The sequence below is a fragment of the Schistocerca piceifrons genome, chromosome 5 (genome assembly GCF_021461385.2).
Source record: "Schistocerca piceifrons isolate TAMUIC-IGC-003096 chromosome 5, iqSchPice1.1, whole genome shotgun sequence".
Classification (NCBI taxonomy): domain Eukaryota; kingdom Metazoa; phylum Arthropoda; class Insecta; order Orthoptera; family Acrididae; genus Schistocerca; species Schistocerca piceifrons.
This window is the reverse complement of record NC_060142.1, coordinates 461853235-461875789: the sequence shown is the minus strand read 5'-3', so window position 1 is coordinate 461875789 and position 22555 is coordinate 461853235. Positions and strand designations below refer to the sequence as shown.

The 22555-nt window shown below is 45.6% G+C and overlaps 1 non-coding gene across 1 annotated transcript; it reads left to right on the top strand.

Moving 5' to 3' along the window:
- Nucleotides 1–11473: 11473 nt before the first annotated feature.
- On the top strand, nucleotides 11474–11548 carry Trnai-uau. The gene has a single exon. It is a non-coding gene; the product is annotated as a tRNA-Ile (tRNA).
- Nucleotides 11549–22555: the final 11007 nt, after the last annotated feature.

The following is a 22555-nucleotide window of genomic DNA, read 5'->3' as shown; positions in this document are numbered from 1 at the left end:
CCCAAGTTTCTCTTTTTTATGTAATATATAATAATTTTATATAATAAGCGTGGATATGGTACCAAGTCAAAAGGTTTCCGGAAATCAAGAAATAATGCAACTACCGGAGTGTAGTGATCCATGGCTTTCAGCAAGTCATATGAAAAAAGTTTGAGTTGCGTTTTTTCGGTGTCTGTGTTGTTTGGCAAGTAGGAGGTCACTCTGTTCGTGATATCTCATTATATTTGAACAGAGAGTATGTTCTAAGATTCTACACCAAACGGATCTCAAAGATACTGGACGTTAGTTTAGTAGTTCCCTTCAGATACCGTTATTGCAGACTGATATGATCTGCGCTTTCTTCCAACCATTGGGCACAGATTTTTGATTGAGTGATCTACGGTAGATTATGATAAAAAGAGAAACTAACTGAGACACAAGTGTGGAACAGAATGTGTTGAGGAATCCATCGGGTCCTCAAGCTTCGTTCAGTTTCATCGATTGCACGTATTTCTCAACACCACAGACGCTAATACCAAAATCACTCACCATTTCAATGGTACGAGAATCAAACATCCCGCCGCCATGCCCAAAGCAACGTGTTCGAGGATCGAAGGATCGAGCGATCAAGAATTGGATGTAGCGGGTTTGTCTATGTTATTTTCTTTATTTATTTCTTTAACTTTTATAACATTTTTTATTTTTATTTTGTATTGTATTGTATTTATGGATTTATTTTTGTTTCATTACAAAAAGATCCTACAGCTGCCGAGGTCGAGCGTCCGAGTCGTCTTCTCGTCTGTTGGGAGGGGTTTCCCCCTATTCTGTCCGAAGAGGATCAATATGCACGAGGATTCTTCTTCATTTTCAGCGTCTCATACCCGGAACGCCCCAGTGAGCAGGAGGATCTGCAAATAATGATCCTAAATAATATGCGAAACGAGTTCTGTACTTCGGGTGGCGGCTGGAAGCTGCATGTGTCGTCATCAGTAGGGACCAAGAGTCGAGTGTGCCTTTGTGAGCATCGAAAAATATATAGTAAAGAGCCATGCCTTTTAGCCAGTTAACGGCGTTCGCCCTGGTCGATGGAAAGTATACGCCGTTGGGGCGCAATACATCATCAGGGGAGATAGACTCCAGCAATCGTTGCAAGAGTAATGCCAGCATGCGCTGTGTCAGTAGCCAGCACACGCTGGTCGCGGCACAAGTCAAATGGTGTGCATCCAAGTCAACGACTGAGAATGTCGGACACAAGGGGTCGTCCTTCAGATGAATGGAATGTAGCCTCTGACGAGAAGCGAACTTCCCATTCACAACCACGTACCACAATGAATGCACCGTCGTAGGCAGAAAGGACGTGTCTACCACTCGCCACACCGTGTTCCAGGCAACTTCAGGGTGTTGGTGGGCACCCGTATTTATAGGTTGCTGCTGTTGATAGAGGCGATAATAGTCTTTCGTTCTGGGCATCCGTGTCGTCGGAAGTTCTGACCGTAAGTAGCTTAAGTCAATCAACAACCCTCAGATGCGGGAGAGTGCCGGTGAAATGTGTCCTACAGAAACCGGGGGACGCAGAGAGTGTGGTGCCACTTCCGCCATCAGGGTGGCGTGGGCAGAGGTCCACGTGTGACGCATAGTGTTGAGATAAAGCGATCGAGCATGGTTATATATATGAATTAAACCGATACCTGCCCCCGTCTGCGGGGTGTCAGGGAGGCATATCGGACTCTAAAAACAAGGCTGGTGCTTACGAAATGTCCATATGCTGCTTGAAATCTGTCGGCCATAGTAGCCATCAAGGGAAGGACATGCGCAAAATAGTTCATTTTGGAGACAAGATAGGTGTTGATACAACGTGTTCTGAGGAGCATATCCAAGCGACGCAATTTCTTGTCCTGCAGCAGAGCACGTGTCTGGTGTAGGAGCCGGCGGGTACGTAGCCGCTGCCGTGCGGCGAACATTGCTGTAGAATTGCACTCCTAAACACTTTAGTACGGGCACCTTGTCAAAGGGCACCGCCGTTGCGTGGGATAACCCCCCTCTGACATCCATGTATTTTGTCTTCTTCACGTTGATGAAGCTCCCAGCTACCGCCCCGTACTGGTGTAGCCACTGAAGGGCCATATGCATTTCATCCTCTGATCTGGGCGGGAACACCACGCCATCGACGAATGCACCACAACGAAATGTCACGTCCCGCATGGTAATGCCTGTTAATCGCTGTCGTAGACCATGTAAAGTTGGTTCAAGCGCTGCAGCAAATAATATACCCGACAGGGGGCACCCTTGTTGCACTGACCGTCCAACAACAATGTGACCAGACTGGTAACCGTTGACCAACATGCGGGAGCGCGCTCCGTGGACCAGTCGAAGGACCACCTGTGCAGACTCTGGGGAGAGGCCCATATGTTGTAAAACTGCGCGTAAGAAGCCGTGGTCGACGCGGTCGGATGCGTGGTCAAAATCTACGGCGACAAGGGCGCCTCGTATTTTACAGGCCGCTATCAAAGCAATTACGTCGCGGTATGCTCCTAACGCCGTATGAATGTTGCTGACGCTAACTAAACATGTCTGCTCGGTGTGGATGGCTTTCCCGATAGCGGTGTGGAGACGCGGGCGGAGGATGTGGGCGATGATCTTGCAGTCGTTGTTAAGGAGTGTGAGTGGGGGAAAGTCCTGCCACCTTCAACTACCATTACGTTTCGGTGCTGGGATCAAGATGCCGTCTGTGAATTCTATGGGGACAGTGAAATCAGGACCGATTAGGTCTTGAAACATTTGGAGCCACTTGTCGCTCATAAGGTCGTAAAAAGTGCAGTAGAATTCCAGGGGTAAGCCGTCCGGTCCAGGCGACTTGTTCGCTGCTCCATGTGCCAAGGCCGATGTCAGCTCGTCGGATGTAATGGGCAACAGCAGAGTATCATCGGGTGTCACGTCCCTAGGGGCCGGAAAGTAGTGCAACAGCTCGTTATAATCACATACGTTTCACGGATCTTCCTTGTACAAGGTCCCAAAGTGTCGGGCGAACGTGTGCGCTACGTTTGCGTCACTGCGCGGCCGCCCTCCTCCCTGTTTACCGCCGTAATGAGCTGACGTTTAAGGTGGCGCCTCTCGCGCACTATGTGATAGACTGAAGCTGTTTCGTTGGGGATGCAGTCTTGCGCACGGATGCGGAGACCTTCTAGTTGCTCTGCCCTGGTGCGAACTAGACGAGTTTTGATGCATTGTACGGACATCTGACGTTCGGGAGACGGCGGTTGCATCGCCAGCTCACGTAACGCTGTATAGAAAAATTCCGATGTTGTCCTTTGCCAGTTCGATCTGTCACGCCCTTAGGCCATCAGGGTCTTTCGGAGTTTGACACTTCCCAGCCACCACAGCAACGTGGGAGCATACATAGGAAGGCACCTGACACATCAACGTCACGTATCAGTAACTGCTTGACGACACGCTTCCTCGCGAAGGAGGGAGACGTTTAGCGTCCACGGGCCTCTGCTCCGTCTTGTGAGTTGTTGGGGTAAGGTGATAGTGCAGATATACGCGAGATGATCCGTGAAGGCCGTCGGCCGGAGTTCAGCATCACGGGTTGCTGTGCAGAGGGCGCACGAGACGTATATCCCGTCCAGACGACTAGCAGAGTGGCTGGTAAAGTGCGTATATCCACGCTGGTTCCCATGATGTAAGAGCCACGTATCGTGGAGCGCGAGGTCACATATCAATGCTTGTAGAGCCGGGCATGGGACGTAATGCGGTATCAGGTCCTCGGGTCGCAGAACACTGTTAAAATCGCCGCTCACTATGTAATGGTCCATATTTCCTTGCAAAAGTGGGGCTAACTCCTCCAAATAGAAGACATGCCTGTCACTACGGTTCGAATTACAGGAGGGATCGTAGACGTTAATGAGGCGGACTGCGCCAAGTGTGAAAGCGAAGCCTCGCCCGTTCGGCAAGTATGTCACGTCCGTTGTGTCTGTGCCATCCCGGAGAAGGATGGCCGTTCCTCCTGCACCATCGCCAGAGAGTAGGCTGTAGGTGGTGTAGCCATATAGGTCTAACCGTAGCTCGGGACAGACCTCCTGGTGAGGGCAATGTCCAAGTCTGCCGCTTTGATCATGTCGTGTAACATGCGGGTTTTGACAGTGGAGTGGACACCATTGACATTGACTGTTCCCACACGGTATGACTGAGACATATCAAGTGGCGGAGGCAATGTGCTGGTGCAAGCCCACAGTGATCTCGCACACCACACAGCCATCCACCTGCTTGCTGTGCATTACTGTCCCGTATGATCCCCTGACTGGCAGAGCCCTCCGGGCTCAATGTCAGCCATGGGCTCTGGTGGAGGTATCGATGTTTGTCGTGCATCATCGGCCTCCATATAGTCTGCCCAATCACCAAGAGAGGATTGTGATGTCAGTGATGGCTGGTCGCTTTCACAGGAGCCCACATTTTGGGAGTCGATGCAATGGGCCTCGTTGCCAGGGCCACCAGATGTAGGTGAGTGTTCCTTATCTTCAGGCGCCTTCTGGTGAATGATGCCACTGGAGTCCGTTCCAACGGCAGACGAGTCAACAAAGTCGATGTCTTCCGCCGGCTTCACATCCCTGTCCCGTTCTTCAACTGACAATCGCCTCTCGTTGTGTTACTTGGGTGATTTTTGCTTGCGGGTCCCAGATTCGACACACTGGAGGGCGGGGCTCGACACGGTCTCGGTCACGAGGAATCCCTGTTTCCGGTCCCGACAGTGACGGCGGCTGGGTGCCCACGACACTGCGGTGGGCAGAGGCAGAGGCTGTAGGAACCTCTGCACTGTTTGGCTGCGGCGCCGTCGTCGGCGCTGACTCTCCAGCGGAGCTCGCAGCGGCTTGAGAAGGTAGCAGGTTTTTATCATACATCACATCATGTCGTGTCGCCTCCACATACGTTAGCGGGAGAGAGGTCATCGTGGATCGTTGGGGAAGTTCATTGCGGGGCACCTGAACGTGGCGGCTCTGCAGACGCTCAGTTCTAACATGCCCTCCTGGCCGCAGCCCGAGCAGGTCCTCGGTTGCTCATCTTATATAACAATTACGCGGCAGCCACCAACGAAAACATATGATGGAACGTGCATCTTAAGTTCTATGCGCACTTGTCGTACCCCGTTAAGGACAGGGTACGATTCGAATGTGTTTCATTTCTCCTCTGTGTGGCTCAGAACTGTGCCGTAAGGCCGCAGCGCATCAACGACAAGGTTGGCAGGAACTTCGAACGGTAGTTCAAAGATGCGCACGGTACGCACCCCCAGACCAGCATGGTCAACTCCTACCACGCTCACATTACCGTCTGCGTGACAGAAGCGAAAGCCGTTTGCAGATCGTTGGAGGAGTCTATCGCAGGGCGCTTCGTCAATTAGTTTAAGGTACATTTTGCTGGATACAATAGACAAATGAATGCCTATCCGTTCTTGCGGTTCTATGTGCATGATGTCTCGAAGAAACCGTTCAGTTTCATAGGCCTTCGGTCTCGTGTACCATGCGTTGAACGTTAGTTTCATTGTAGCTTGTCGATATGAGAACGCCATGGCGGGTCGTTATCGGTGCTGTAAGGCAATACAAGGACGCGACCGCGCGCTAGCGGGTAAACAACAACACCTGCGGAGCGCTGCCCGGCGCGCCGAGCCCGACCGCACGGTATCACGGCTGAAAACCGACTGGTCCAGCATACAGTTTTAATCTGCCAGGAAGTTTCATATAGCGCACACTCCGCTGCAGAGTGAAAATCACATTCTAGCAGCAATAACGTTGGATAATTCTGCGTACCATTATCGTTATTACCCAGTGAAGAAACATATGCTTTATAAAATTACATATTAAATAAAACATATTTTAATAGGTCTGAATATTATAATGTACATATCATAAATATGACAATTCATTACGTTTTTCCATATTAGGAAAGAATACGCCCTGCAAAGGAAGGAAATGCAAGATTTAAATGTTAAAACAACTAGGAGTGTCATAAGCGTATGTTAGAAGGAATATCGATGAACGTTACGTCGACAATTGGTGGCGTTCTGGCTGTTCTTCTGATAGCAGGATGTTTTGTTGACGTTTCTGGTCACTGTCATGGCAGCGCCGAAGCGACCAGAACATTGCGACACAACGACTAACTGCGGGCGTATGGAACGTGTCCGGTGGACGAGGAGGGTGCAGGCAGGTCGTGACGTAGTGAGCAGGCAGTTTCCAAGAATGCTGGAAGCAAATGTCACAGACGTCTTCTTGGGCGCAAATTTCACTGGATAGAGTTTTCGTATATCCTTCGATTTTGGTGGAATGGTTGTACACAATGTGTTACTGTCTCTATCCCCCCCCACCACCACCACTACCGCAGAATTTACTTGAAAACACTCTTTTTTTCCTTAGCTGAGGGATTTCCCTTCCTCCTTAGTCGACTTCCTACATTTTGTTGGTTCCACCTGTGGGCTAACATTTTATGTAAGTGTGTTGCACCTGCAACAAACGTATCTGTAGGTTGCGTATTGAAGCAGCTACTTTTCTTTTCTTGTGTCATTGGTCAGCTAAATGGTTTTGCAGTACCCCGCCACATGTTCCTCTCCTGCACCAACCTCTTCACCTGAGGGTAGCACTTGCAGACAACGTCCAAAATAATTAATTGAACGTTTTTCGGTTTACGTCTTCCCCTACGTATTTTACCCTTTACAGCTTCATCAAACAACTTCAGAGTTCTTCCCTGATTTGTTAACACACTTCCTTGCTAATCTTATTTCTGCTACATCTCATTCCTTTCATCTTTCTACGGTTTATTTTCAGTCTGTACTGTGCTCTCACTGACTATTTATTGCCGTGCGAGGTAGCCTCACGGGTTAAGGCGTCTTGTCACGGTCCGCGCGGCTCCTTCCTTCGGAGTTCAATCCTCGCTCGAGCATGGGTGTGTGTATTGTCCGTGGCGTAAGTTTAAGTTAGATTAAGTAGTGCGTAAGCGTAGTGACCAATGGCCTAAGCAGTTAGGTTCAATAAAACCTTACCACAAATTTCCAAATTTCCAGCTGTTCATTCCATTCAACAGGTGTTGCAATTCTTCCTCACTAAGGGCTGCATAGCAGTGTCATTAGCAAATTGTATCAGTGATATCCTCTCAAAAAAATGGTGCAAATGTCTCTGAGCACTATGGGACTTAACTTCTCAGGTCATCAGTCCCCTAGAACTTAGAACTACTTAAACCTAACTAACCTAAGAACATCACACACATCCATGCCCGAGGCAGGATTCGAACCTGCGACCGTAGCGGTCACGCGGTTCCAAACTGAAGCGCTTAGAACCGCACGGCCACACCGGCCGGCGATATCCTCTCACCCTGAACTTTAATCCCATTACTGAACCTTTCTTTTATTTTCGTCATTGCTGATTCTGAACGCGGGATGGTATCTGGAGATAGATGCATGGGATATTCCAATGCGGAAGTCGTTAGGGAATTCAATATTCCGTGATCCACAGTGTCAAAAATATTCCGAGAATACAAATTTCAGGTTTTACGCCTCATCACGGATAACACAGTGGTCGATTCCTTCACTTAACGACTGAGAGCAGCGTCATTTGCGTTGAGTTTTCTGTGCTAACGGACAAAACAACACTGCGTGAAAAACCGCAGAAATCAATGTGGGATGTACGACTAACATTCATTAGGACAGTCCGGCGAATTTGAGGTTAACGGGCTATGGCAGCAGATGACTGACGCGAACCCTTTGCTAACAGCACTAGAAACTGCACTACATGGCCTGCAGCGACTCTCCTGGGCTCGTGAGCTTATCGGTTGGACCCTTTACGACTGGAATACCGTGGCTCGGTCAGATGAGTCCTTATGTCAATTTGTAGGAGCTGATTGTGGGGTTCGAGTGTGGTGCAGACCCAAGTTGTCAACAAGGCACTCCATAATGGTGTGGGCTCTATTTACATGGAATGCACTGGGTCCTCTGTCCAACTGAACCGATGATTGACGTAAAATGGTCATGTTCGCCTGCCTGGAATCCAATTTCAGCCACTCATGCACTTCATGTTCCCAAACAACAATGTCATGTCATAGGGCCACAGTTTTTCGCGATTGGTTTCAAGAGCATTCTGAACAAATCGAGCGAATGATTCCGCCACCCAGACCACGTGACATGAATCCTATCGAACATTTATGGGACATAGTCGAGAGGTCAGTTCGCGCACAAACACAACTCTACACTTGCAGTTATGGACTGATATAGAGGCAGCATGGCTCAGTATTTCTGCATAGGAGCTCCACCGACTAGTGCTGTCCATGCCAGGTCGACCTGCTGCACTATTCCTGTCAAAAGGAGGTCCGACACAGGATTAGGGGGCATCCCATGACCTTTGCTACCTCAGTGTAGGTTTTTAGTCCGTGCACTAACGCATTTCCTGCATCCTCTTGGTTCTTGCACATATTGAACATAATTCGAGTTTCCCATTAGCTTACACCCAGTTTCTTGAGAATGTCGAACATCTTGCACAGTCTTGCGCTACGAAACGCTTTTTCTAGGTCGACAAATCTTACGAATAAATGATGACTAACTGAAACCCTCACCTGCCGACAGGTGTTGTTGACATACCTCTATGTGGACAGCTGAAAATGTGTGCCCCGACCGGGACTCGAACTCGGGATCTCCTGCTTACATGGCAGACATTCTATCCATCTTTTTTTAAAAAAAATTTATTTTTATTTTTATTTTTTTTTATTTTCAATTAAAGTCGTCGTGCGACTTGTAGTTAAGTCCAGTCCTTACAGGAGCTCCTGAAGTGTATCCGCCTACAGCATGCCAGCTCGTCTAAACGTGTCTTCTCAATGCGTAGGCGTGGGTTCTGGGTAGCAGATCTATTCAGTTCGGTTCGGTTTATACAGCTTTCAGCTTCTCAGGGCTTGGACGTTCCAGCTACTAGGTGGGTCATCGAAAGTGCTCCGTAAGGAATTGGAAAAATATTGTTTATAGCGTGGGTTGCGTATCAGGACGCAGTGTCGTTCGTTGAGATAAGTCCAATATCCTATCGTAGACTTGTCGCCAGAAGTAAAAAGATAGCGGATCGTGTGGCCACAGATCCAATTCACAGAATGAGTTTTGGCGGAGGGGTAGAAAGTCTTATCTGGGTACAAAAGCATGTGGACGTCGATCTGAGCCGGTGTCTGGCGAGTAAGAAACGCCAAAATTCGCCGCGCAAGTGTCCAGACGTCGATTGCTGTGCCACAGTGGAACCGGTGGACATCCGTGTCATCCACTCCACAGTGGGCGCAGAGGGATGAATCGGCGAGATGGATGCGGTGCAGACGATCTCGGTTAACTTGTTTGCCATTCACGGTGACGTACCACGCTGATTGAACGTCTGATTCAAGAAAACGCGCATGGATCGCCTTCCATATGTGTCGCCACACGTACTGTGGATACTTACGTTCGATGGGGTTGGACGGGCGGCACTGTTGTAACAGTTCGGAGACTGTTTTCGTGAGGTACAAATGTGTAAGTGGTAAGGACCGGTAGATATAACTGAACTCCAGGAAAAATCGTTGGATGTAATAAAAGGGGGTTGGAAAGGTCGATACCAGTACTGGGGCGGACAAGGAGGCCGGTGCAATGTTGTGAAGCAGGAGGCTAGTAAGGCTCTGCGGGCAACGATGCCAAAGTTTTAGTTGGGAGCTGACGTATAGTGCCTTGACACGAGTCGGCACGTGGATGAGTCCCACCCCGCCACGATCTCGTGGCAGTGCAAGGGATTCATACTGCACCTTGAATAACATCCCCGAGCTGGCGAAGGAGCCCAAAGCCATCAACAGTCGTCGCGCCAGGAGATTTGGGACTGCTAGTACTTGAGCCACGTGTGGTATACGGGAAGCATGATACATGTTCACGTATTGCGCGCGTTGGATAACGTCGAGAGCTCGTAGCCAGTGATCTGCGAGATTTGCTCTGATTGTCTGTAGCAAGCGTCTACCATTGATAGTCGCTGAGCGGCGCAGGTCTGCTGTGAAATCAAGTCCAAGACACCGTATGGTGGCGGCGACACTAAGGGGAGCAACGCATCTCTCCGGCAAGCCCTCACCAATGAGCAGGACCTTGGATTTTGACACGTTGAGGCAGCTCCCCGAAGCTTCGCCGTAAGTCGCCACCCATGTCAGTGCTGCTCGTACTTCATCTTCACTGCGCAGATATAGTACTATGTCGTCTGCGTAGGCTGTACAACAAAAACGGTGGCCTTGCACAGCCTTGCCTTCCAAACGTTGGCGCATGCCCTGGCGCAGGGGTTCCAAGGCGAAAGCGTACAAAATCGTGGAAAGAGGGCAGCCTTGTCGTAAAGATCGTGCGATGACCAGGGACGGTGTAAGGCGACCATTGTACATGATTTTAGAGGTTGCACTACTCAACAGGCGCATAACCACTGTGACAATACCGCCAGGAAAACCCATATGCTGAAGAACTGTTCGTAAATAGAAGTGGTCAACACGGTCGAAAGCCTGGCTAAAGTTCAGTGAAGCCAAGGCGCCAGGGAGACTTTGATAATGCGCCAATGCTATCATGTCTCTGTAACGGCAAAGGGCCGTACGGATGTTGTTGTCGCCTCCTAGGGAAGTCAGGTCGCAGGATGTGACGTAACGGGCGACCTTCTTGAGTCGCGATGCCAGTAGCCGTGTGAATATTTTCATGTCGCTGTTGAGCAGAGTAATTGGTCGACAGTCCTGGATCCTCGATAACCCGCGCGGTTTATGTACGGGGTAATAATGCCATCTAGAAAGGCGCTCGGGACCACTGTCATCGGTGACATCAGCTCTTGTGCGATTGCCGTCCACGTGGAAGCCAACAAATAGTGAAAACGTTTATAAAATTCGATGGGTATACCGTCAGGTCCAGGAGATCTGTTATCGGAACCCGCCTCGATAGCGTCTACCACTTCATCTGTGGTTACGTTGTCTTGGAGGTCATGCACTGCATCCTCCGGAAGAGTGTTCGTAGTAAGCTGAGCGACTTCTGTGATCAGTGCTGCAGAATGCGGTACAGCTGCGTATAGCCCGGCAAAATGAGCATGGAGAGTACGACCGATGCTTTGTTGGGTGTCGTGCCGGCGTCCATCCACATCAGTGAGGACTTGGATCAGAGCTCGTCGTCGTCGTTGTCTCTCCTGAAGGAGGTGGAACATCGACGGACGTTCTTGAGGGATGCGATTAGAAGCTCGAGAACGGACTACAGTGCTTCCAAGTTACGCCGCATGATCAAGGAGATCTGCGCCTTCGTGCGATGATCCATCTGAGCCACCGAGGACACAGATGCATAGCGCGACTGCAGGGACTTATCCCTTGCACGCTTCCCATGAGACTCACATTCCCAACCGTCCACAATTCTACATATGTAATGTACCTTATAGACATTTAGAATTGTGCACAGTTGGGAATGTGAGTCTCACGGGAAGTGTGCAAGCGATAAGTCCCTGCAGTCGCGCTATTCATCTGTGTCCTCGGTGGCTCAGATGGATAGAGCTTCTGCCATATAAGCAGAAGATCCCGGGTTCGAGTCCCGGTCAGGGCACACATTTTCAGCTGTCCACATAGAGGTGTGTCAACGACACCTGTCGGCAGGTGAGGGTTTCAGTTAGTCATCATTTATTCCAGGGAAAAGCTGCACAGTCATCAACAGTATTCTGTTCTTTCGAGAACGGTTACTGTCTTCATATATAAATCTTACGAAAGTGTCTTGATTTTTCTTAAATCTTGTTTTCATTAGCAAGTTAATCATCATAATTACCGATATAGTTCTTTACCTTCGCTACAGGCAAACTGAACGTTTTTGTTAAACTCTGACTCTAATAATGGTCCCTTCTGTCTCCAATATCGTCTCCCAGATCTTCCTCTGTCCTCGCAGAGGACTTTAGCGTACTCTTTCAAACTATCTGGTCTCTCCTTTGTGGTTGGCAGTGGAACTTTACATGGATTTTAAATGTTGACGTTTTGACACATCTCACTTTGATTTTATCCATTTTTTTAAAACTTCCCAATACACCGATTCAGTCTTTCCGATTTCTTCTTCGGTTTATTTGCCTACCTCTTGCAGGCGTTTCGCCGTGGTTTTTTCGTCAAGAAGTGACTCATTATACTACATTCCTGTCTTTCTTGAACATTTCTGTTCTTACATTTTTCGTTGATCAATTGAAGTTTTTCTTCCTTAGTAATGTCTTCTTTGCAATTGCATTCCTTGCACCTATATGCGTCAGTCCGACTATGTAACTGCTATTTTTAGAGATGTCCATTCAGTTTCAATTGAACTGCGTATTGTGGTGTTCATTACCGCAACGTCAGCAGCCTTAGCGTACTTCAAACGCACCTCATCACTGTTTAGTACATCAGTACCTCACATCTTTTCACGATGATATTTCCTGACGACTTTTTCGAACCTTATCCCACTGTGCTTACAAAAGTGGAGCCTATGATACTCATTGTGCTCTTCCTACGGCATTTCTGTCACTACATTTTCGTAATTGTATCAGCACGTACTGTTTCGGTAGCATCACTATCTGACGTTCATTCTTCCCTTGCACTTAGTAGATCTAGGAGAGTTATATAGTTTCCGTTTAGTCTAAATTTAATTACAGCTTAGGTACAAAACTGGCACATTACTCAACCAAACATCTTTCTGGACAACAGTGCGCTGTGAAACAACCTCATTGTGATTTACGAAGAGGAGACCAAATTTCGCTCTGCTCTCATGTTCTCATTTTAACTCTGTCGTTACAAAAGTACTTTCTTTTGAGTCATTAGACTTCTGATCGTTTTGATGCAACCCACCACGAATGCCTCTCCTGTGCCAACTCCTTCATCTCAGAGTACCACGTGCAACTTACTTCAATTATTTTCCCGATGTATTCCCATCTCGGTCTTCCTCTACAGTTTTTCCCCTGTACAGCTCCATCTAGTACCGTGGAAGTCAGTCCCTTAAGTCTTGACAGATGTCCGACCATCCTGTCCTTTCTCCTTGTCAGTGTTTTCCACATATTCCTTTCCTCTTTCATTCTGTGCAGAACCTCCTCGTTCCTTACCTTAACAGTACACCTAATTTTCAACATTCGTCTGTAGCACCACATGTCAAATGCTTCGATTCCCTTCTGTTCCGGTTTTCCCACAGTCCATGTTTCACTAACATACAATACTGGACTCCAAACGTACATTATCAGAAATTTCTTCCTCAATTTAAGTCCAATGTTCGAAATTAGTAGACTCCTCTTGGCCAGAAATGCCATTTTTGCCAGCTAGTCTACTTTTGATATCCTTGCTCCGTCCATCATTGATTATTTTCTGCCTAGGTAGTAGAATTCCTTAGCTTCATCTACTTCGTGACCATCAATCCTGATATTAAGTTTCTCGTTCTCATTTCTGCTACTTTACCTTAATTTAGTCTTTCTTCCATTTAGTCTCAGTCCAAATTCTACACTCATTAGACCATTCCATTCAACAGATCATTTAATTCATCTTCACTTTCACTTAGGATAGCAATATCATCAGCGAACCATATCATTAACACCCTTTTACCTTGAATTTTATTACCACTCCTGGACTTTTCTTTTATTTCCATTATTGCTTCTTCGATGTACATATTGAAAAGTAGGACCGAAGGACTACATCCACGTCTTACATCCCTTTTAATCCGAGCACATCGTACATGGTCATCCACTCTTATTATTCCCTCTTGGCACTTGTGAACTTTGTTTATTACCCGTCCCTCCCTGTAGCTTACTGCTGTTTTTCTCAGAATTTCGAATGTCTTGCACCATTTTATATTATCGAGCGCTTTTACCAGGTCGACAAATCCTATGAGCGTGTCTTGATTCGTTAGTCTTGCTTCTGTTATCAACCACATCATCAGAATTGTCTCTCTGGTGCCTATACCTTTCCTAAAGCCAAACTGATCGTCATCTAACACATTCTCAATTTCCTTTTCCATTCTTCTGTATATTATTCTTGTCAGCAATTTCAATGCATTAGCTATTAATGTCATCAGCCAATCGTCTCATTGATATCCTTTCACCTTGAATTTTAATTCCACTCCTGAACCTTTACTTTATTTCCATCATTGCTTCCTCGATGTACAGACTGAACAGCAAGAGCGAAAGCCTACATCCTTTTTAATACGAGCACTTCGTTCTTGGTCGTCCACTCTTGGCTATTGTACGTATTGTAACTGCAGCGTCAGAATTGCCTCTCTCGTGCATTTCCTTTCCTAAAGCCAAACTGGCGGTAGTCTAGCGCATCCTCAATTTTCTTTCCCATTCTTCTGTATATTATCCTCGTAAGCAACTTGGATGCATGAGCTGTTAAGCTGATTGTGCAACAATTCTCACGCTTTTCAGCTCTTGCTGTCTTCGGAATTATGTGGATGATGAATTTCCGAAAGTCAGATGGTATGTTGCCAGACTCATTCACTCTACATACCAACCTCAATAGTCGTTTTGTTGCCACTTCCCGAAGGATTTTAAAAATTCTGATGGAACGTTATCCATCATTTCTTCTTTATTTGATCGCAAGGCCTCCAAAGCTCTTTTAAATTCTGATTATAAACCGACTCCTGTTTCTTCTTCCATCACATCAGACAAATCTTTCCCTCGTAGAGGCGTTGAATGCACTCTTTCACTTACAAGCTCTCTCCTCTGAATTTAACACTGGAATTCCCGTTGCGCGCTTATTGTTACCACTCTTCCTTTTGATTTTCCTATATGATGAGTCGGTCCTTCCAACAATCACTCCTTTTCCGATTTCTTCACATTTTTCATGCAGCCATTTTGTTTTAGCTTCCCCCCACTTCCTATTTATTTCATTCCTCAGTGACTTAAATGTTTGTATTCCTGATTTTCCCTGAACATTTTTGTACTTCCTTCTTTTATCGACCAACTGAAGTAGTTCTTCTGGTACCCACGGTTTCTGCACAGTTGTCTTATTTTTTTCTTTCCAGCTTATGTGACTGCTCTTTTTAGAGAAGTCAATTCCTCTCCAACTGTACTGCCTGTTGGCTATTGCTTATTGCTGTATCTATAGCCTTAGAGAATTTTAAGGTTTATCTCGTCGTTCCTTAGTACTTCGGTATTCCACTTCTTTGCGTATTGATTGTTCCTGACAAATTTCTTAAATTTCAGCCTACTCTTCACCACTACTACATTGTGATCTGAGCCCGCCCGGTTAGCCATGTGGTCTAACGCACAGTTTTCCGGATTAGGAAGGTTGCAGACACGAATCCACACGAATCCGGTGAGTCGGCCAGTCTGTGGATGGGCTTTAGGCGGTTTTCCATCTGTGTCAGCGAATGCGGGCTGGTTCCCTTATTCTGCCTCAGCAAATAAGTTCTCCACATACGCGTACACCACCATTACTCTACCACGCAAACATAGGGGTTACACTCGTCTGGTGTGAGACGTTCTCTGGGGAGGGGGGGTCCACCGGGTGGGCCGAACCGCACAATAACTCTTAAAGAGTGGTTCGTTGTGGGGCGGCGGAGGGGTGAAGTGGACTGCGGTAGTCGTCGTGGGTTTTTGGACGACTGCGGCTGGGAAGGAGCCTCTCCGTCGTTTATAGGCCCCCAGTTAACATAAAATACAATACAATACATTGTGATTTGAGTCCATGTCTGCTCCTGGATACACTTTACAGTCCAGTATCTGATTACAGAGTCTCTGTCTCACAATGAAGTAAACTTCCCGTATCAACCGGCTGTTTCCATTTAGACCTCCTTCTCTCGTGATTCTTGAAAAGAGTGTATGTAGACATGAAGAATAAAGATGTGGAATGTTAATAATATGTTTTATTTAAAAAAGCTGTATGAGATTTCACATAAAAAATTCGGAGGCATTACTTTTCAGCACATCCTCGTAGGAATGTCCTCCTGGAAGAGAAATAAAGTAATTGAAAAGCTTCTGTAGCAGTAACAGCTGCTGCATTACTCTCATTTTTTTGATATTTCGTGTTCGTATCACTGTTTTTGCCTGCTTCAGGTCTTTGTTGTAGTGATGTCTGTTGCATTTGCTCACAGTTCCCTCGATCACCACTGAGCCTTAAAGAAGAAATCATAGTTTATCAGTCCTATAAGAAGAATTTTCTCAGCGCAGCATTTCTCTTTTCTTTCTCTGAGTGAGAGAGTACTGGTGGCCGGTAGTAGTTCATAAGGGGCTGTGCTTACCGTCAGCTCCTAGCTGCATGATATTAAGTGTATGATATTAACGTGGCACTGTTGTGCAGATTGTCACTGCTGTATTGTCATGTGAAGTAAATAAGTTTAGTAACACAAAACGTGCACCTGCTCAGACGTCATTACTGAAGTGAGGGTGAGGTCGGAAGGGACAAGTAACGTACGGGAACAGGGAGTAAAGCCCTTCACGAAGCAGTATATTAACGCGAGATTGTCGCTCCGCCCTGGTATGGGGATAATCGGATTATTTCTAAGAAGGTGATTGAAAACTAGAATTCACGCACCTGGCTAGCCGTAAAAATGTCCTAGGGGACTGTAGGCGTAACGAGGGCTACGGATTATAAAACGTTAAGGTAAGGATCCTGGCGCCAGCACGCTCCAAGGGTCCGCGCGTTGAGACTCAGGGATAAGCCGCTGGCGGGAAATGGCGTCGTTAGTCGTCGTTACGCCAGACTGTGTGGCATAAGCTGCGAATCATTTGGTAGATAAGTGAAAAATTTCCTGTTTCGACTCACGGATTATTTTTAGTGACCGAAGATTGGTGGTTAAAGCCCCGGAGCCACGCAGGTGAATACTTCTTACGTTGTTAGGCATCTAGGTATTTTTTCTAATTTATCTACAGCAACAGAAGGCGATCTGAAATAAATGACATTACGTGCTGTCCGTGGTTCATACCAGTCTGGCTAAGGTGCATACTGACAGATTTATGTTGATGAGGCTGTTCGGTAACTTTACAAATGGATAGAAATTACATTCCAGTTGCCAATATTATTACTTCTCAAAAACTTCACCAGTCTGGGAAACGGGATAGTGTTAAATGCACGCCTATCAAAGTAGATAAACACTGCCAGTCAAAAGTTAAGTCTTGATTTTGTAACCCCTTCAAGTACCCAGGTGTAACCCTTCTGCCTTAGGTATATTTTTGAAAGGGGTCCGCTTTAAGCAAAACACTATGTCCCAGACTTCTTTCAGTAAAATTTCAGCCTCATCAGCAGACTTTTATTTTCTTCCTGTTAAACACAAAAAAATACTCTTCCAATTTTTGTAAACATACCAGTTTTTTAAGAAGGCACTTACGAATATGGAAAACAGAAAATTTTCTATATATTTGCTTCTTTTATATATATTCCTTGTTACCACAACATGTCGTTTTCCTGGTTCTTTATGTTCTTTCAATTGCACTTGTTTTCTTTCACAGTTTTTCATCTGCAACCATATAGAAATTAAGGTAGAAAACTTATTTACCTCGAAATTCTTCGGCTGGAAATGTTATCGTTAGGAATAACATTAAATAATTCTCTGTAGAGGACTGTTTTTATGGTTACTTCATTATCTTCACTGTTCAAAACTGAGCTATGTACCTTCCACTGTCAATGTATACAAACTATGAACACAAGATGGCAGAAAGTTGAATAGTTGAATATGTTCTGGGCAGCTGGGCACGATTTTTGAAACATCGTGAGGTTCGTCTGCAGTTTCTTTTCTTTGTGTGTGTGTTTGTGTGTGTGTGTGTGTGTTGCTGACGGTTTGCGGATTTTGTTTATTTAATTAATTTTTGTATGTGTTTGTGGGTGGATGTATTTAAGGGTTAATGTTGTCTGATAGTTCTTTGAGGGCAGAGAATAAATTTCCATTGCAGAGAGCTCTGTATTCATTTGTTATTTCTTTTCCTTATACTATGAGCATTTGTATTTCATATTTTTCTTGAATTATTAGTTTTTTAGGGGGGGGGGGGGGTGTTGCAGTATTTCAGGATTTTGAAGTCGGCGTTGATGTCTGTTAGCCGTGTTTCATGTCCATAAGGCTTTCAGCAAATGTAGAATGTCATATCTGGTATTAAAGTTTCTGCTTGTCAGTTCTATACATATTGATTTGCAGTCGTGAGATGTCACGTGCAAAATGCCAGATGTGTTGTGTTTATGTGCATTTGTACTGGTTGTCCTTAGTTTTCTTTGCATCGAATTATCTGTTCTGTAGGCTATTTCCAGCTCGTGTTATTCGAGTGTATTATCTATTCCAATTTGCTTACTATTGTGGGTGTTACTTGTTCATGTGTGCTTGTGTGTGCGAGAGAGTGTACCCTTTGCTTGTTGTTTGTTATGGATGTATGTTCATGTGTGCTTGTGTGTGTGTGTGTTATGTGTGCTTGTGTGCATGTTCTGCGTGTTTGTGATCTCTGTGTTTATGTTCTTTGTGTTTGTGTTCTGTATTTGCAGGTTGGTGACGAGTTGTTTTTTTTGTGTGCTAGGTGTCCCCTTTATTTTTGCTTTATTTTTGTGATTCAGTTTCTATGTGATGTTTGTTCAAATGGTTCAAATGGCTCTGAGCACTATGGGACTTAACATCTGAGGTCATCAGTCCCCTAGAACTTAGAACTACTGAAACCTAACTAACCTAAGGACATTACACACATCCATGCCCGAGGCAGGATTCGAACCTGCGACCGTAGCGGTCGTGCGGTTGCAGACTGACGTGCCTAGAACCGGTGATGTTTGCGTCATATCCGTTACGTACAGCATTTTGTTTGATTATCTGTTTTTCATTTTTGTATTTGCTCTCTGCTTAGGCAGAGCTCTGTTCACGAAAACTCGCAGTGTTGCAGGTGTAGAGGCCGGCCCAACGAAACAGACGGTTTAGGAGGTAAAGGACACTTGATGTCACAAAGTAAACGAATAACAAAAAATACAAGTATGCTACAATCCAGGAACAATCCAGATCTCAAACGTAAATCAGGCAGGGCCAAAACTCTACTGTTCAATGGAACGCAGCTAAAAGCTTCAGTGACTAGCCAGAGACTGTCTCGCAGTAGCCGGGCTCCGGTATTTAGCGGCAAACAATCGTCAGAAGGCAGCGCCAACTCAGGTGCTTTGTCAGTCTGATGCGTTTCGAGCGTGCGCAAGTCATGGCTGTCGCCTGGAGCCAACGTGTCTATCGATACTTTCTTCCTATCGATACTTGTATGACGCACAATACTGCAAGACTCAAAGAACATATGCAAACATATATTATACAGACATTCACGTACAATAATGGACTGACTAAAGAACAACATAACAACAGAAGTACATGGTAGCGCGAGTGCTGAGGGAGGGAAAGATGGTGAGAGGGGGGGGGGAGTAAGAGAGATGGAGAGGGGGATGGGTGTCAGGGGAAGGGAGGATGGAGAGGGATATGAAGAGAGGGGTTGAGTGGGAGGCGGGAGGTGGAGGGTTGAGGTGGAGAGGGGAAGAGGTGGAGAGGGGGAAGGTTGAAATTGAAAGTGAGGGTCACGATGGGGATTGTGGTGAGGCGGGTCAGGATGAGGCTGTGGTTGAGGGTGTGACTGGGCGTGTGGTGAGGTGGAGTCGTGCAGAGGAGAAGACAGTGAGAATGCTGAATGAGGAAGATGGTGGCAGGGTCAGGTGAGGAACAGATATGATGTGGTACTGGCGGTGCAGCTATACTTTCGTGGTTGAGTGCAGAATAGTTTCTTGGGCTAAGGCTCAGGTAGGAGTAGGAGCAGGAAAGGTACAGCACACTTCAGTTGAAACCAGGGAGCCTAGGAATGTGCAAAAAGCTAGGAAGAAGAAAGTGCTGCTCCAGGTATTAGCCATGGGCGAGTTGTAGGTCGTGAGCGGCAGGAAAAATGAGAGACACTTAGCCACCAGAATTTTCATAGTAAATGCAGAGGTAGAGGAGTTAGGGTCTTGATGTACGGTGCAGAAAACAGCTTGGATGGAGCACAAGATGTAGGCAGTGACATAGGCAAGATAGCTTTCCTGACTTTGTCGTGTCGTTCAGACGATATAATCGGCTACGCCTTAGTGGACCTGAGAGGTGGATTAACGTGGGGTTACAGATGGCACTGATGACAGCCAATTTCGTGTTTCATGCTCGGGTACCAATCGGCAGTATAAACAGATGCGGTTTAACTAGGCATGGCTTACACCTATACAGGACTAGGCAGGGAAGATTGGTACAATTGATTTATGAAAGCGTAGAGGATAGATCTCGGACGTGGTATCATAAAATATCTATTATCATGCAAAGGAGAAGTAAGTTTTTAGGATAAATCAATACAACATGTTCCCCTGCCTAGATATTATCTCCAGCAGTCTAAGAAATGCTGTAATTATCACTTACAGGATTTATGCTAAAACCCTAAGTGACACACATATTGCTTGCCATAAAGAAAAAGAAACTGTTGGAAAAAGTAACATGGGACATTTCACAGACTTAACAGTTCTTCATAGACACAAGCAATCAGTAAAAATGAAATTGAGCCATAGTATTTGAAGTGGATCATGGTTTGTGTCAGTGCGCATTGGTGTAGAGACACGGAAATCCAGCATGTTGTATTATCTTTGTAAGAAACGACAGACTCTTCTGGGGGACTACTTCAGTGGGTGGAGGATGATGCATTTCTTTCAGAAAAATAACACAGTTTAAATCAAGTCAGACATCAGTACAGTAAGTGTAGGCATACACTTTGAAATATCAGCTGTTGAATTAACATGGATTGACACCAACAAGAGGTTAACCGTGTGTGTATCGACTAGACAGTGGAAAAGTGGGTCCTTTTTGAAATAAATTAACAGAAGTTCTAGATAATATCTCCACTAAGAAAGTCAACATAATTTTATGTGGGGGTATAAAAACAGACACATAAACAGAACTAGTATCATCCTCATAAATATCCTTCAGTGTTTCTCGAGTCCCAATTGTTCTATAGTGCAACAAGGTTTACTACAATTACTGGATCTGTAATGGATCATGTTGCCATTATACAGACAGGGAAAGTGTGCTATAGCTCTAAAAGACTCTCAGACCATTCCTGTAAAATAGTAACAGTAAAATCATCTATGGGAAAAATCCCTAATGTACAGCCCTACAAAAACAATTATCAGGAATCAAGACACACCTATCTTTCAAGAGAACTAGCAAACCAAATTTGGGATCAAGTGTATTGAGGAACCGATGTAAACACGAAATTCTCTAAATTCACGAGGTTATTTAAATTCATCTTTGAACATACATTTCCAAATTTCCCACGTCACTAACAACGTCGCACAAAAACAAGTAGGTAATAGGACATACTAGCAAATCCCTCCAAACTCTTGAGTACCTAAATTACGTGTAAAAGAGTACGTAACACAAAAATCACAAAATAATATAAATCCAAACAGTAAAAGCAAAGCAGTATGAGATGTGATTTTTTAGTATGAGATGTGATCATAAGGGGGTTAAAGTAATGAACGACACAACACCGCGAACTACGTGAATCATCGTTTTTCATATACTGCAGAGAAAGTACAACAAAGAAAGAGGAACCACATCTTCACCACTACGCCCAAACTAGCGAAGCGGAGGTTCGTTGGTCAGCTAGCGACGAACATTGATGCCACAGATAACTTTTTGGAATCAGCAATCGGTTGTGATGGCAGCTACAACTACAAAATATCAAGGTAAGAAGTACCAGTCATAGTCTTCTCACAGAAGACGAACGGCCTATACAACGTCGCCTGAGACATTGGACAGAAATTCACAACCTTCTGTGAATCTCGTTCATGCGCCACAATTCAATTAGTATTTTCAGTGCCTCACACTCCCACACTGTAACGATTAACCTTTCCAGTTAAGTGGAAAGTTGATCCATCGGTGAATATAGGCTTGGAGGCGAAATGTTCGTCCTCAGGCGATCTCTGCATTGTGATGCAAATTGAAGACTCCAGCAGTAATCTTCCGGTTTTAATTGTTGTACTTGCTGCACACGGTATGGTCTGAAATGTTCCCATCGTTGCAAAATCTTACACACAGTTTGCCGCGTCATTCCAAGTGTATGGCTTGCGCGGACCTTCACCGGTTTTTGGATTACGTGCGGAAGTTTCCTTCACCATCCCCACGGTTGCTTTTTGTCACTCTTGTTCAACCGATACCTTTCTGTTCGCGGATTCAACTAGTGTCATGTTTCAGAATCTTTCCGGCAATCCACTATCATTAATTCTCTCACTGTGTCTGTACCACACAAGATGTTTCGTTCCCTTATTATTTATTGGCCACTTCACTTGGTCTGGTCACCTTTCCACACACGGCTCGTCCAAGAATAGCCTATTTCTCGTCTAACAATCATTTTTACTGCGATTAATTTCTCACAATTCGTCTTTAAAAACTTGTTCCAATAATACTAGTACTCTCAAGAGGAGCCATCTCAATAACACGGTGTTCCAAGTTACATCTGTAGTCCACAGCACAACATTTAGCTAACATTGCACGGATTCCTTGATCATTGTTTTTGTTTATAACATATGCACTTTCACAGCATTATAAAGTAATAATGTCTTTCTCTCAGTTATACGACATCAATTTCTCATATAACTTAAACGTAATTAC